This window comes from Emys orbicularis, chromosome 19, assembly GCF_028017835.1.
Source record: "Emys orbicularis isolate rEmyOrb1 chromosome 19, rEmyOrb1.hap1, whole genome shotgun sequence".
Taxonomy (NCBI): Eukaryota; Metazoa; Chordata; order Testudines; family Emydidae; genus Emys; species Emys orbicularis.
In genome coordinates this window covers 19,006,486-19,019,024 of record NC_088701.1, presented here as the reverse complement: position 1 = coordinate 19,019,024, position 12,539 = coordinate 19,006,486, and positions in this window count along the sequence as shown.

The window sequence follows — 12,539 nt, the reverse complement described above, 5'->3', positions numbered from 1 at the left end:
GTTTGACTTTTTAAATTTCTTTTCTTTTCTTTTTATATTGTTCATTTTATAATATAAAGTAAAAGTAAACAGCTATAACATTAAATAAAAGTAGGGAAAAAAACCAGAATAAATTTTGAAATGAAGAGGCATTTTGAAACACAAAAAATTGCAACCTTCCATTCCAGAAAGCTCAAAATGGAATGCTTTGATTAAAAAAACAAAACAACAACAACAACATTTCCCATGGAACGTGTCAGTTTCGACAGATGGGCATTTTCCAGTGTGTTCCATCAGAACAGTTTTGACCAGCTCCTATCATGAGCAAGAGATTGCTCATCTTTGTCTCGAGTCTCAGGGCACACGTGCATATCGCTGCAGCATATGATGTAACATTGCGTGAGACATTTTGAATGCGCTGATGTGATACAATAGCACTTAAATGCCTACGCAGGCTCAGAGCTCTAGTGTACTAGGGAGGCACAGTCCCTGATCCAAAGAGTTTACAATCTAAAGAAACAAGGAAGACAAAGGGCAGGAGAAGAAAAACAAGCACACTGAGGGAATAGGCCAGCATCACAAATGAAGCCACTGGTAGAGGCAAGACTAGAACCCACATCCCCTGACCCCTACTCTAGTACCAGCACTACTAGACCACACTGCCTGGGAGTGTTTATGCTAGCTAGCATCTCTGTGAAGCCGCTGAGCATGCCTAGAGTGACTTAGCCATATTCTTAGCTGGTGTAAATGGGTATAACTGTGTTGAGGCTGATGCAGCTCTGCTGATTTACACCAGCTGAGGATCTGGCCCCACTGACTTCAATGGAGCTGGGCCCATTTACACTCTAGCTGTGAATATGGCTCTAGAGGTTTCCATAGGCCTGTTCCCTGATCCCTCCCTAAACATGACGCGTTCCTGCCCACCTTCTGAGCCCCACGGTCCACCCAATGCATCACTAGATCCTGACCACTAGGGCATGATGAACGTTCAGGAATGAAGGCACTCCTTACAGCGGGTACTCTCTGCTACGCCGCATGATCTGGAACGGAAAATCCGTCTGGTTCTTTTTCGCGTCCTGAGACACGAAGAAGAAGCGGATGATTGGAATGTGATCCGGACCGGGCCACGCGCCGTCTGCTATAGCGCAGGACACATCTCCTGATCTGCTATCTCCAGAGCTCCCCCGCCTCCCAAGGCTACAAAGAGTAGTCTGTTGGGCCTGCCGTGACTCTGGCAATGTTGGACTAATTGTGAGGTTAGCGGGATACCAACTGATCACGGAGGTGCTTTCCTAGAAAGCCAAACCCTCGCTCCGTTTCCATGGTGAGCTTTACTTAGATGTTCCCAGATTAAAATACCTTCCTTCTCTTTACTAACCTTCCAGTGCCCAATCTGCCAATACCCTCAAAAACACATACTGGGCCCTGAGCCACAGCAAATGCCTGGCTTCCACCCAAAACCACTTACTTATGTGCTGGCTGGAACACGTAAACAGATCATCACAGCAGGCCTCCTCCGCCCACAGCACCTTCTCTGCCCCACATCCCTCTGTGCCCCTCTCTGCCTCGCATTCCTCCCCTTGCGCCCTCCCCCGCTACACCCTTCCTCCCAGAGAAAGCAGCCGAGGCGGGGAAGGAAGAAAGGAGAGCGATTGCTGGGTTTCCTTTTAAATATTCAGAAGGCGCTTGGATAAACGAGTGACGGGGCCAGCTGAGAATCTAGAGAACATCCCGCTCAGGAGTCATCAGCAGTGTTTAATACTCGATCTCAGAGCGCTTTACAAAGGAAGTCAGTATTGTTATCCCCATTTGACAGCTGGGGAAACTGAGGCACAGAGCGCAGTTTGCCCAAAGTCACCCAGAAGGTCAAGTGGCAGAGCTGGGAATAGAAGCCAAGGTCCAGCTCCTGAAAAGCCCCTAATTCCCATACCTCTGAGGATTGACTCGTAGTCCGGTGGCTCAGTTGCCTTCTGGTTCAGGTAGTCCCACGGCCATTAAGTGCGGTGACTCTTCCAGGTGTGGTCTTTTCTGTTCTGGTCTTTCCGGTTACACGGATCGCTCAATGTATTACCGATTACGTTGTAAAATGTATCTCATAAAACATACAAGACGCGCCATGCTGGGGCATTAAAGGGACAGCGCCATCTCCAAACTGGTTCCAATGGTAGATTTTGGGAAAGGGGGGGGGAGGGCTCTTACAGAATCCCCTCCCCCCCGCCATATATTTTTAGAGGCCAATGTCTTTACACAAATAAACATCCATTGCACCCTTTGCATCCCCCAACGCTGCAGCTCTGAGAAGGTGACAGTAGCTGGGGCCTGGCTTCCTAGAAGTCAGAGCCTGCATCATGAGAGAGAGAGAGAGAGAGGGAGTTAGGACAGATCTGGAGAGGGCTTTGTAGAGCGCTCCAGTCGTGAGGATCTGGGGCCTAAAGGCCATACAAGGTAACCAGAGAGAGTGGACCTTGCAGGCAGTCCAGTGGCAAAGAGGCCTGGAGAAGGGAAAGGGCCACGGGGGAGCTCTGAGAGCAAGGGGCAGGACAGACACACAAGCCTGAAGAAGATGAGGCTTGAGGAAGTGCCAGGCAGCCCCGCAAGGGAGCGTGACTTGGGGGAAAGAGACCCCACGAAGGGGTGTTATTTGACATGCAAATAGGGCTGGCTGGAAAACAGGAATTCCATTTCAGGGGGAAACGTTGAGGTTTCATTCTACGTGGGAAAATGTTCATGAAAAATGAAAGCTCTCCCCACCCACCCCCATGGAGCCAAGAACCTGGGGATTAGAGCTAACCACCACCCCTCTGTTCCTGCGGGTAATAGAGCCAAGGACTGTCCCGCTTACAGAGCGCCATCCCATTCTGCAGCAACACTAAACTCCCTGCAAACTTTGAAGCGTCTCTTTGTGCCCTGGCTGGGAATGGAATGTGAATAACCAGAAGGAAGTTGGCGGCATTGTATTGGGAACAGCCTTGCATTTCTCCTATACCGCTACGGCTGCATCTGGCAGACCCGGACTTTGCTCATCCCAATTCTGAGCTCCCCCCCTAAAATGAAGCCCTCATTACAGTAGCTCAGCACTGCATTTACTGGAGGCTGCAATTTGCCATGTGTCTAGCCTCACACACTTTGCATTCAGAAGCTTGTTTAGCTCAGGAGCGTGCCTTGATAACAGGGGGACATCGAATAGGACGTATAGGAAAGGCACTCTAGTGTAGTGGTTAAGACCCTGTGGCCTAGGGGTTAGGGCACTGGATTTAGGAGACCTGGCTCTGCCACTGACCTGTCATGTGGCCTTTGATAAGTCACTTGCTCTGTGTCTCACTTTCCCCTCCCACCTATTGTCTTTCTTGTCTATTTACAGAGTATGCGCCACAGAGCAGGGACCATCTCTCACTATGGGTTTGTCTTCTAGATTAGGAAAAGAGGCCTTAGTCCAGACCCTTTCCCAGATTCTGATTAACCTCAATTTAGCTGGCCACGGTCAAGGGGGAACCGAGGGAAGAAGTTTTAACTTGCATCTACATTAGGAAAAAGGTCAGGGCTATCTAACATGTGTTAGCCAACCCTGAACTCTCTCCTAATGTAGATGAAGCCTTGGTGCTTGTACAGCACCCTGCACAAGGGGGCCCTAATTTCAGGTGGGTCCCAGTAGGTGCTACGGTGATATAAGTAGTAGTCATAATGGTAAAGACACCAACTCTTGTGATTTTAACATGAGTCTTGTGATGCTTGTGGGGTTTTTTAGAGTTTTTCTGATCTCTGGCTTCAAACTCACAATGTTTTTCCCTTATCCAAAATGGCTACTGGCAAGTGGTCTGGAGTAGCCCAGGGGTGAGTGCCAACCTCAGGGAAGACTGTTAAGAGGCAGGGCACAAATCCCAAATTCATGGTGAGTTCTAGCTTAGATTTCACCAACCAAATAACAAGAGTCAACTCCTCCAGCACTATAGCGGCCTAACCATAGAGTCACAGACAGTCCCCTTGGGCACTCCATCAAACTTGCCTTGGTGACAGATGGTCCCTTAAACCAAATCTCACAGCAGTATTCAGGTTACTCCCAACCCAAAGGACCAGTCACTTATCCTAGGTCAATTTGCACCTTAGATCTCACACCAAAGACAACGCTTATGGCCAATCCTATAAAAAACTAACTGAAGATTTATTAACTAGGAAAAATATGAGTTATTTACAAGGTCAAAAGAAGTAAACACACACACACACACACACACACACACACGAGCCACTGTCTTAGGCAGGGCCGGCTCCAGGCACCAGCTTGGCAAGCAGGTGCTTGGGGCGGCAGGTCCAGCGAGTCGGCGGCAATTCGGCGGACGGTCCCTCACTCCCGCTGGGAGCAAAGGGCCTCCCGCCGAATTGCCGCCGCAGATCACGATCGCGGCTTTTTTTTTTTTTTTTTTTTTTTGGCTGCTTGGGGTGGCCAAAACCCTGGAGCCGGCCCTGGTCTTAGGTTCCAAAAGGTAACAGAAGCTGTTGTGATCTGCAAGCTTTCTATGTCCTTTAGAGTCAAGCCAAGCCAAGCAGCTTGGGGATCCCTTGCTTATGCTTAGAATATTGCCCTCTCCAAATTCCAAGCAGCAGTGATACAGTCCCTTCTGATCAGGGATTTTTATCCCCTTCCTGCAGCGTTCAAACTCATGGGACAAGTGTCGGCGCCTTTCTCCTCTTCATGAGTGTAGGGGGGCAAGTCTTTGTCCTTTCATGTTTCCCGAAGGCTCATTTGTTTTCAGTGGGTCTTCTTGTGTGCAAGACCAGCTCTCTGCATTAATGAATGCTTCTTTCCTGTTTGGTGAGTCACCCAGTTACAGCGGTTTACAATGCAAACACTCAGTGTAACTTACTACCATGGGCTACAGATGTTATGAGTCAGATTACTGTTCAGCATCCTACAAGCATGTCATGATGTCGAACCACTTTTTTTTTTTTTTTTTAAATAAATCTAATGCCTCTTTTAACAATGCAAACCCACAGGTGACCCAGTCTGGTTCCCAGCTATGCATGAGTCAGTGTTCAGTGAGGCCTAGGAGCCTCGACATGAGCTGGCACGTGGTCTGCCAGCATCCATTTCCCATGACCAACAATAAGACTAAAGCCACAGCCTTCCCTCAGGCAGGATTTCCCTGTAGCCTTTGGAGATGCAACTGAGGCTGCCCCTAGTAAAGATGACCATCATGTCCCATGGCTTGCAGTAAGGCAGGTGAGGAAGGATGGTTTTGTCAAGCCCACCAACAACTGACATCAGGCCACTGGCTCTAGCAACCTAGCCACCAGGCACCTCTCTACAATGATCTTTGCCTTCTGATTCCCAAGGGAACAACCCACCTTAATCCAACCCTGCTGGTGCCACATCAGCAAATCACCATGATTATCCATTACACACAGCTCTGATCTTTTGTCTCTTACCCTCAATTGTCACAGAAAAATGATCAAAGAGCAAGCCCCCCCCCCCCCATCATCCGTGGGCGAATGCTTTTCACAAACCGGTCTCTCCATATCTGTCCCCTCAAAGGAAACCCGCCCACCTTCAAAAGAGGGGCCTGGGAACATAAATCCGTCACTCTGCTAGACTCCCCAAATCGTGGACTTCATAAAGGCACTGGATTTATGGCTTACGACAACAATTTATAGCCCACTACCCCTCCTTTGTGCTAGGACTGTAGAGATGCACAGATCGCCTCCAATGGTCTCTTGCAACATGTGTTAACTCCTTATGCGACACTCTGGGCTCGTCTACCCTAGGAACTTGCATCGGCGCAGCTGCACCGATGCAGCTGTAGCGCTTCTGGTGAAGACGCTCTAAAACGACGGGAGAGAGCTCTGCCGTCGGCTTAATAACTCTACCTCCGTGAGAGCTGGTAGCTGAGTCGGTGGGAGAAACCTACCGGCGACATAGCGCTGTCTACACCAGCGCTTCAGTCGGTATAACGACATCGTTCAGAGGTGTGAATTGTTCACATCCCATGCACGATGTAGTTATACCAAAGTAATTCTCTAGCACAGAGGACTCCAAGTACCTTTCCCACTCCTGAAGAAGAGCTCTGTGTAGCTCGAAAGCTTGTCTCTCTCACCATAGGCGACGACTTCCCCTCTTTCCTATGGGTGCTCGACCCCCCACTCTGCCCCCGGCCCTGCCCCCACTCCACCCTTTCCATGAGGCCCCACCCCTGCCCCGCCTCTTCCCACCCCTTTCCCGCCTCCATTCCAACCCCCTCCCCAAAGTCCCCGCCTCAAATCCACCCCCTCCCTGCCAATATTCCAACTCCTTCCCCAAATCCCTGCCCCGGCCCCGCCTCTTCCGCCCCTCCTCCCCTTAGCGTGCCATGTTCCCACTCCTCCCTCCCGCCCCGGAGCATGCTAACGCTGACAAACAGCTGTTTGGCGGTGGCCGGGCAGGAAACGCTTGGGAGGTAGGTGGAGGAGCGGGGATGCGGCGCGCTCAGGGGAGGAGGAGGAGGAGATGGGGCAGGAAGTGAGGGGAGCTTGGCTGCCGGTGGGTGCAGAGCACCCACAAACTTTTCCCCATGGGTGCTCCAGCCCCGGACAGAAGTTGGTCCAATAAAAGGTATCGTTTCACTCATGCTGTCTCCGAAAAAGTTTGGCTAACTCAAGGGTGTGCAGTGCACTGGATGCACAATGAATAATCAGCTGTTCAGACTGTTCTTCCCAGACTCCCGTGTCAAAGCTCTGAGGAGAGACATGAAAAATGTCTCACACGTCATTGTTTCCAGTGTGTACATTTCCATATGTTTTTCATCCTCGCTTCCAATGGCTTGAATGCCTTGGGCACAGGTGCAACTTATCAGAGAAACCTCGGCTCTAAAACTCACTTTGAACTCGTGCAATGTCAACTAACAAACTCCCTGACCTGCAAAATCGAAGGGGGAGGGTTTTCAAAGGCGCTGAGCACTGGCAGAGCCCGGTGCAACCCATACTAGTGTCAGTACCTCGGAAAAAGCTGCAATATCATTTCATCCCATTTGTCGATTGCAAAAGAAGTCAAGTATCCTCCTCATCGTACGGATGGGGAAACTGAGGCACGGGGAGGCAAAAGGACTTGGGCAAGGTCACAGGCAAGTCACTAGCACAGACAGAACTAGAACCTAGGTCTCCTGAAGACGAGGCTAGCATGCCGACCATGGGGCCCCGCTGACCTTTCCAAAAAAAAAAAAAAAAGGGGGATTTTACTGATTTTATTTACAGCTGGGTTTGGGTGTGGTCGGAAGATGAGCTAAAGCAGCAACCTCTGACTCACCAGGCTCAAAGTGGTGCAACAGGTTTCCTGTGCTCGAGGAGACGCTGTGACAATTGATGCAGCGAGGAGAGAGGGGCTGCTCTCCCCTGCTCGTTCTCAGCCAGGATGCTCTCAAATGGGCGCTTGCGTGAAATCGTTTCCCCAAGCGCTGCGCGAGGCTCAGGGTGACTGGCTATTTCCAGCTGACATGAAGTTACCTGCTGATAAGAGGGGGCAATGGGAGGTCACTGGGGCGTTTCACATAAACAGCTTCTCAGACCCAGCAGGATTTTATGTAGTTTAATTCCTGGAGCCAAATTTACCCAGAAACTGATTAAAATCAGCGCTGGGCAATGAATTCTCCCTCACAATGAGATGCTATTTATAGAGACACCCCTATATATACACACACACACGCTCTACACCAAAGCATAACCGTCTGCGGCAGCACATGAGGACTGCATGGGGGAGACAACAGAAACCTCATCGTAAATGGATCTGTAGTTAGAAGGATGGATCCCCAGCTGGTATAAATTGCCCATAGCTCCATTGAAGTTAATGGGGTCAGATCACCACGTGGGGGTAAAGTATCATAGTCTAGTGAAGTCAGCTGGGCCAGATTCCCAGTTGGTGTGAATCCATTCAACGTAACAAAACTAGGCTGGTTCACACACCAGCTGGGGATCTGGCTGAATATCTCAAGTATGGTCTGCACCAGAAGCCGGCACCATTATAATTCAACTGGGTATTTAAATCAATTTAGTAAAACCGATGGAAACCCCTGTGCAGGCACCCTCATTGTTTTAAACCTGGCATGTATCATTTATGGCAATTTCCTTGCTGAACCAATAGTTCAATCCAAGTGAAACCAATTTAAGAGCGTGTCCACACAGGAATTTGTCCCACTTCAACTAGTTCAGTTTTAAAACACACGGTCAAGCTGTCTGGAGTGGCTCACGACTGTGAGTGCCAACCTCAGGGCAGACCCCCCAAACTGGTGGTATGTTCTATAATTAGATTTCACCAAGCCAGTAACAAACGTGAACTCCTGCATCACTATACCAGTCTTACCATGGAGTCGCAGACAGTCCCTTTAGACTCCCCGGTCTTTCTTGCCACCCAGGCAAGTTGGATTTAGTGATAAATGGTCACACCAAAAAAAAAAAAAATCACAAAATATTCAGGTTGCTTCCAGTCCCAAGAGACCAAATCACTTACCCCAGATCAATTTATACTTTAGATTTCACACCAAAGACAACACCTGTAGCCAATCCTGTAATAAACTAACAAAGGTTTATTAACTAGGAAAAAGAAATAATAGAATTTTTTACAGGTTAAAGCCAGCAGACATACACTCATATGAATTGCAAATGAAAGCCTAAGAGTGCCAGAACTGTAGTGATCTGTCAGTTCCAGGGGCTTGTCTACACCATGCAGCTTTTAGCGAAGTCAGCGTGTGTAAACGCTCTTTGTCGGTACTTTGGCGGCACTTTTGCCAAGAAAATACTTCCCGACCCACGAGCGGTGTTAGCTCCACGTTCACACTGCCACTTGCGTTGGCAAAACTTTTGTCTTTCACGGGGGGGAGGGGGGGTTAAGTACCCGTGAAAAACAAAAGTTTTGTCGACAACTTCACAGTGTAGACATACCTAAAGTGTCTTTCATGGATGACCCAGAGGTAACCCCTGAGGGATCTCTGGCTTCAGTTTGGTGTCTCTGGCCCTGGGAGAATTCAAACAGCAAAGAGATGGACAATTTTCCTGTGTCTGTTTTATTTCCTTCATTCAGCCTCCAAGTCCATAGGACCAGCTTCCGTGTGATAGGGCCACTCACCAATCCTTCATATTGCAATGTTCCTTGATGGCCCATCTGATTTTGATAGTTCTTCTGTATGGGTGGGGGGAAAAACTCTTCCCATCTGAGTTCACAAGTTTAGAGCTGGAAGAGACCAACTAGCTTTCCTACTGCATCTGGTTGCAAGCCTGGCTCTATTTTAAAATCTACAGTGTGATAGATCAGTGACATAGCTTTGCCATCGAGAGGTAGTGTGGTCCAATGGGTAGGTACAGCCCGGGAGCTAAGGAGACCTGAGCTCAAGCCTTGCTACTGACCTGCAGTATGACGTTGGGCAAGTAACTTTGCCTCGCTTTCCTTTCCTACCTTTGTCCGTTTATTTAGACTGCAAGTTATTTGGGGCAATGACTTTTATCTCTGACTCTGTGTTTGTACAGCACCTAGTACAACTGGGAGCTGATCTCAGTTGAGGCATCTAGCTGCAACTGTATGGTTCTCCTTTTGACCCAAACAATTAGCCAGTATTTGGGGCCTTGTGGGTCATTTCCTTTAGGACGAGAAATTGATGATGGAGTCAGGTGTTTCTTTGATGCAGTGCTGTTTGTTTACAAAGAATATACATGAAGTCCTGTTTCCTTGAAAACAGTAGGAATCAAACAGCAGGGGACAGTTTCTTTGCTCACAATTCCAAGCATCTTTCCAGCCAGCACTCTGCTCAAAAGCTCTCTCGGTTAGCTTTTTCTTAGGGCCACATTACAAGTAATTCTCTGGAGTTTCCTTGCTGCCTTCTGCTTCTTGTGATGTTTCTGCTTCTCTCTCATGCACACAGCTCCCTCAAATACTCAGCCCCTGTGTTTACATTTAGCCCTCAGGGAAAATCCCTCTGACCGCATGGCTCAGCTTCTGCTCCAGCCTTGCATGTGGCCTGTATTTTGGATGGTGGCTTCTATTTTTTCAGATATCTCTTCCATAAAGGAGCTTTTTACATGTATCCTGAAGGAGGGGTGGCTGTTATGCCCACCAGCTTCAGTGAAATTTCACCCAACCTTCAGCGTAACCGTATTATAAATAATAATAAATATTGAAGGCCTTATTACACTAGCAAAATCATTGTCATAACTAGAGCTCAGCGAATAATTGATTTTCCAATTTGAGGACCGAACCGAAAAATCGAGGGGGGGAGGAGAAATCAGTTAGATTTGAACCAAAATGGATTTTTTGGGAAAAATCTTTGTTGAATTGAGAAACCTCAATACATTTCTGTTTTGAACTGACTGAACCATTTCGGGTCAACTCCACATCAGTTTTGTTGTTGTTGAGTTTTTAGTTTTGATTCAGTCATTTTTTCAGGTGTTTTTCACTCTTTTTGTGTGTGTGGGGGGGGGGGAAAGGAGTTAATTGGCCAAATTTCAAAACCAAATGCCATTTTGAAACAAAACCTCAAAATTGAACATTTCAAATGTTTTTATTCCCCCCCCCACACACACACACATTTTTTCCAGCTGAAACTATTTGTCAAATTTGATCTGAATTCATGAATAGTTCCAGAGCTCTGAAAATGCATTTTTTGGCAAAATTATTAGTTGCCCAAAATATTCCAGTGAGCTCTAGTTATTACGTAGCCTCCCGGCATGCTGGCATAGGCAGCTCCTTATCTTTATTAGGGAAAGCTCCGTGACACCCAGGCTCATAGTAAAGGCAACAGCACAAATTTAATCTCTTTATGTAATTCTATTGACTTTAGTGAAATTACACTAGGGATGACTTTACCCCAGTGCAACCGGATCAAACCTAAGAATGAAGGTATGTCTACACTTGGGGCTGGTCTACATTTAGAATGCTACAGGGGCACATCCCTGAGAGGTAACGTGCTCCGAGGCCGATGGAAGTTCCCAGGTTAGATCAGCCCTGAGGCTGAAGTGCTGTGTGCGCTGATTTTCCTGAAGAGTCTGGGTCTGGGGAGTTCACTGCTACTTTGATTGCACAAAGTTAGTTAAATGCACTCCTGCCTTAAAGCTGAGGCTGTTAGTGTAGACCAGGCCTAAGAGACAAAGTCAGTATAACTACATCGTTGAGGGGTATGAAAAATCCACACCCCTGATGCAGTGAAACTGGCCAAACCCCTGGTGTAGACAGCGCTAGGTGGATGGGAGAATTCTTCCGTCAACCTAGCTCTCACTTCTTGGGTGGGTGGATTACCAGTGCTGATGGGAGAACCCCTCCAATGGGTGTGGGGAGTGTCTTCCCTCAAGCCCTACAGCTGTGCCACTGCTGTGTTTTAAGTGTAGACAAGCCCTTAGTTGTGGCTGTGCTGCCAGCCTTCCTATGTGATAAAAACATCACTGAGAAAACACCGGTGAATCGCAAACTCTCCACCACTTCCAACCTTGCTGTGATGACTAGGAGATTAGACAGGCAACAGATCAGCACCGGTGTCTATAAATAGCACCTCATTGTGAGGGTGAATTGCCCAGCGCTGATTTTAATCAGTTTCTTGGTAAACTTTGCACCAGGAATTAAACAACATAAAAGCCTGCCAGGGCTGAGAAGCTGTTTATGTGAAATGCTCCAGTGATCTCCCGTTGCCTCCTCTTATCAGCTAATGGAAACAGCCATCAGACAGCACAGCTAGGAACACGATTTCATGGACGAGCACCCACTTGAGAGCATAATAACCGAAAACGAGCCCCTCTCACGGCTGCATGAAATGCCCCAGAGTCTCCACAAGCGCAGGGCTCTCGGGAAAACCCGTGGCACCGTTTTGAGCCTAGTGAGCTAGATGCTGCTGCTTTCGCTCCTCTGCCCAACCCCAAACCCAGCTGTGAATAAAATCAGGAAAAGGTCAGCACGGCCTAATGGCGAGGGCCTCCGGGTTCTAGCTCATTCTCTGCTACTCACAGGCGCTGACTTCTACTGGCGCCACTGGGTGCTCGACTCCCTCTGCCCCCGGCCCCGACCTGACTCCACCCTGCCCCGCCCCCTCCTGCCCCTATTCCGACTCCTTCCCCAAATCCCCGCCCCAGCCCCGCCTCTTCCCCTAAACGTGCCACGTTCCCTCTCCTCCCCTTCCCTTCTGGCCCTTGCTCCAGCTGTTTGGTGGTGGCAAGCGCTGGGAGGTAGGCGGAGGAGCAGGGACGTGGCACACTCAGGGGAGGAGGCTGAGGTGGGGCGGGACAGGGAGGGGAGCTTGGCTACCACTGGGTGCAGAGCACCCACTAATTTTTCCCACGGAGTCGGCGCCTATGCTGCTACTGACGTCCTGTGAGACCTTGCCCAAGTCACTTCGCCTCCTGCTCTTGGTGTACTTAGATTGTATGCAAGTTCCTCAGGGCAGGATGTGCCTGTCACGATGACTCAGATCCTTAAAGGTATTTAGGCACCGAACTCCCATTGATTTCTATGAGAGTTCGGTGCCTAAATACCTTTGAGGATTTGGGCCTACGTGTCTGTGCAGTGACTAAGGCAAGGGTGGGGAAACTTTTTGGCCTGAGGGCCACGTCTGGGTATGGAAATCATA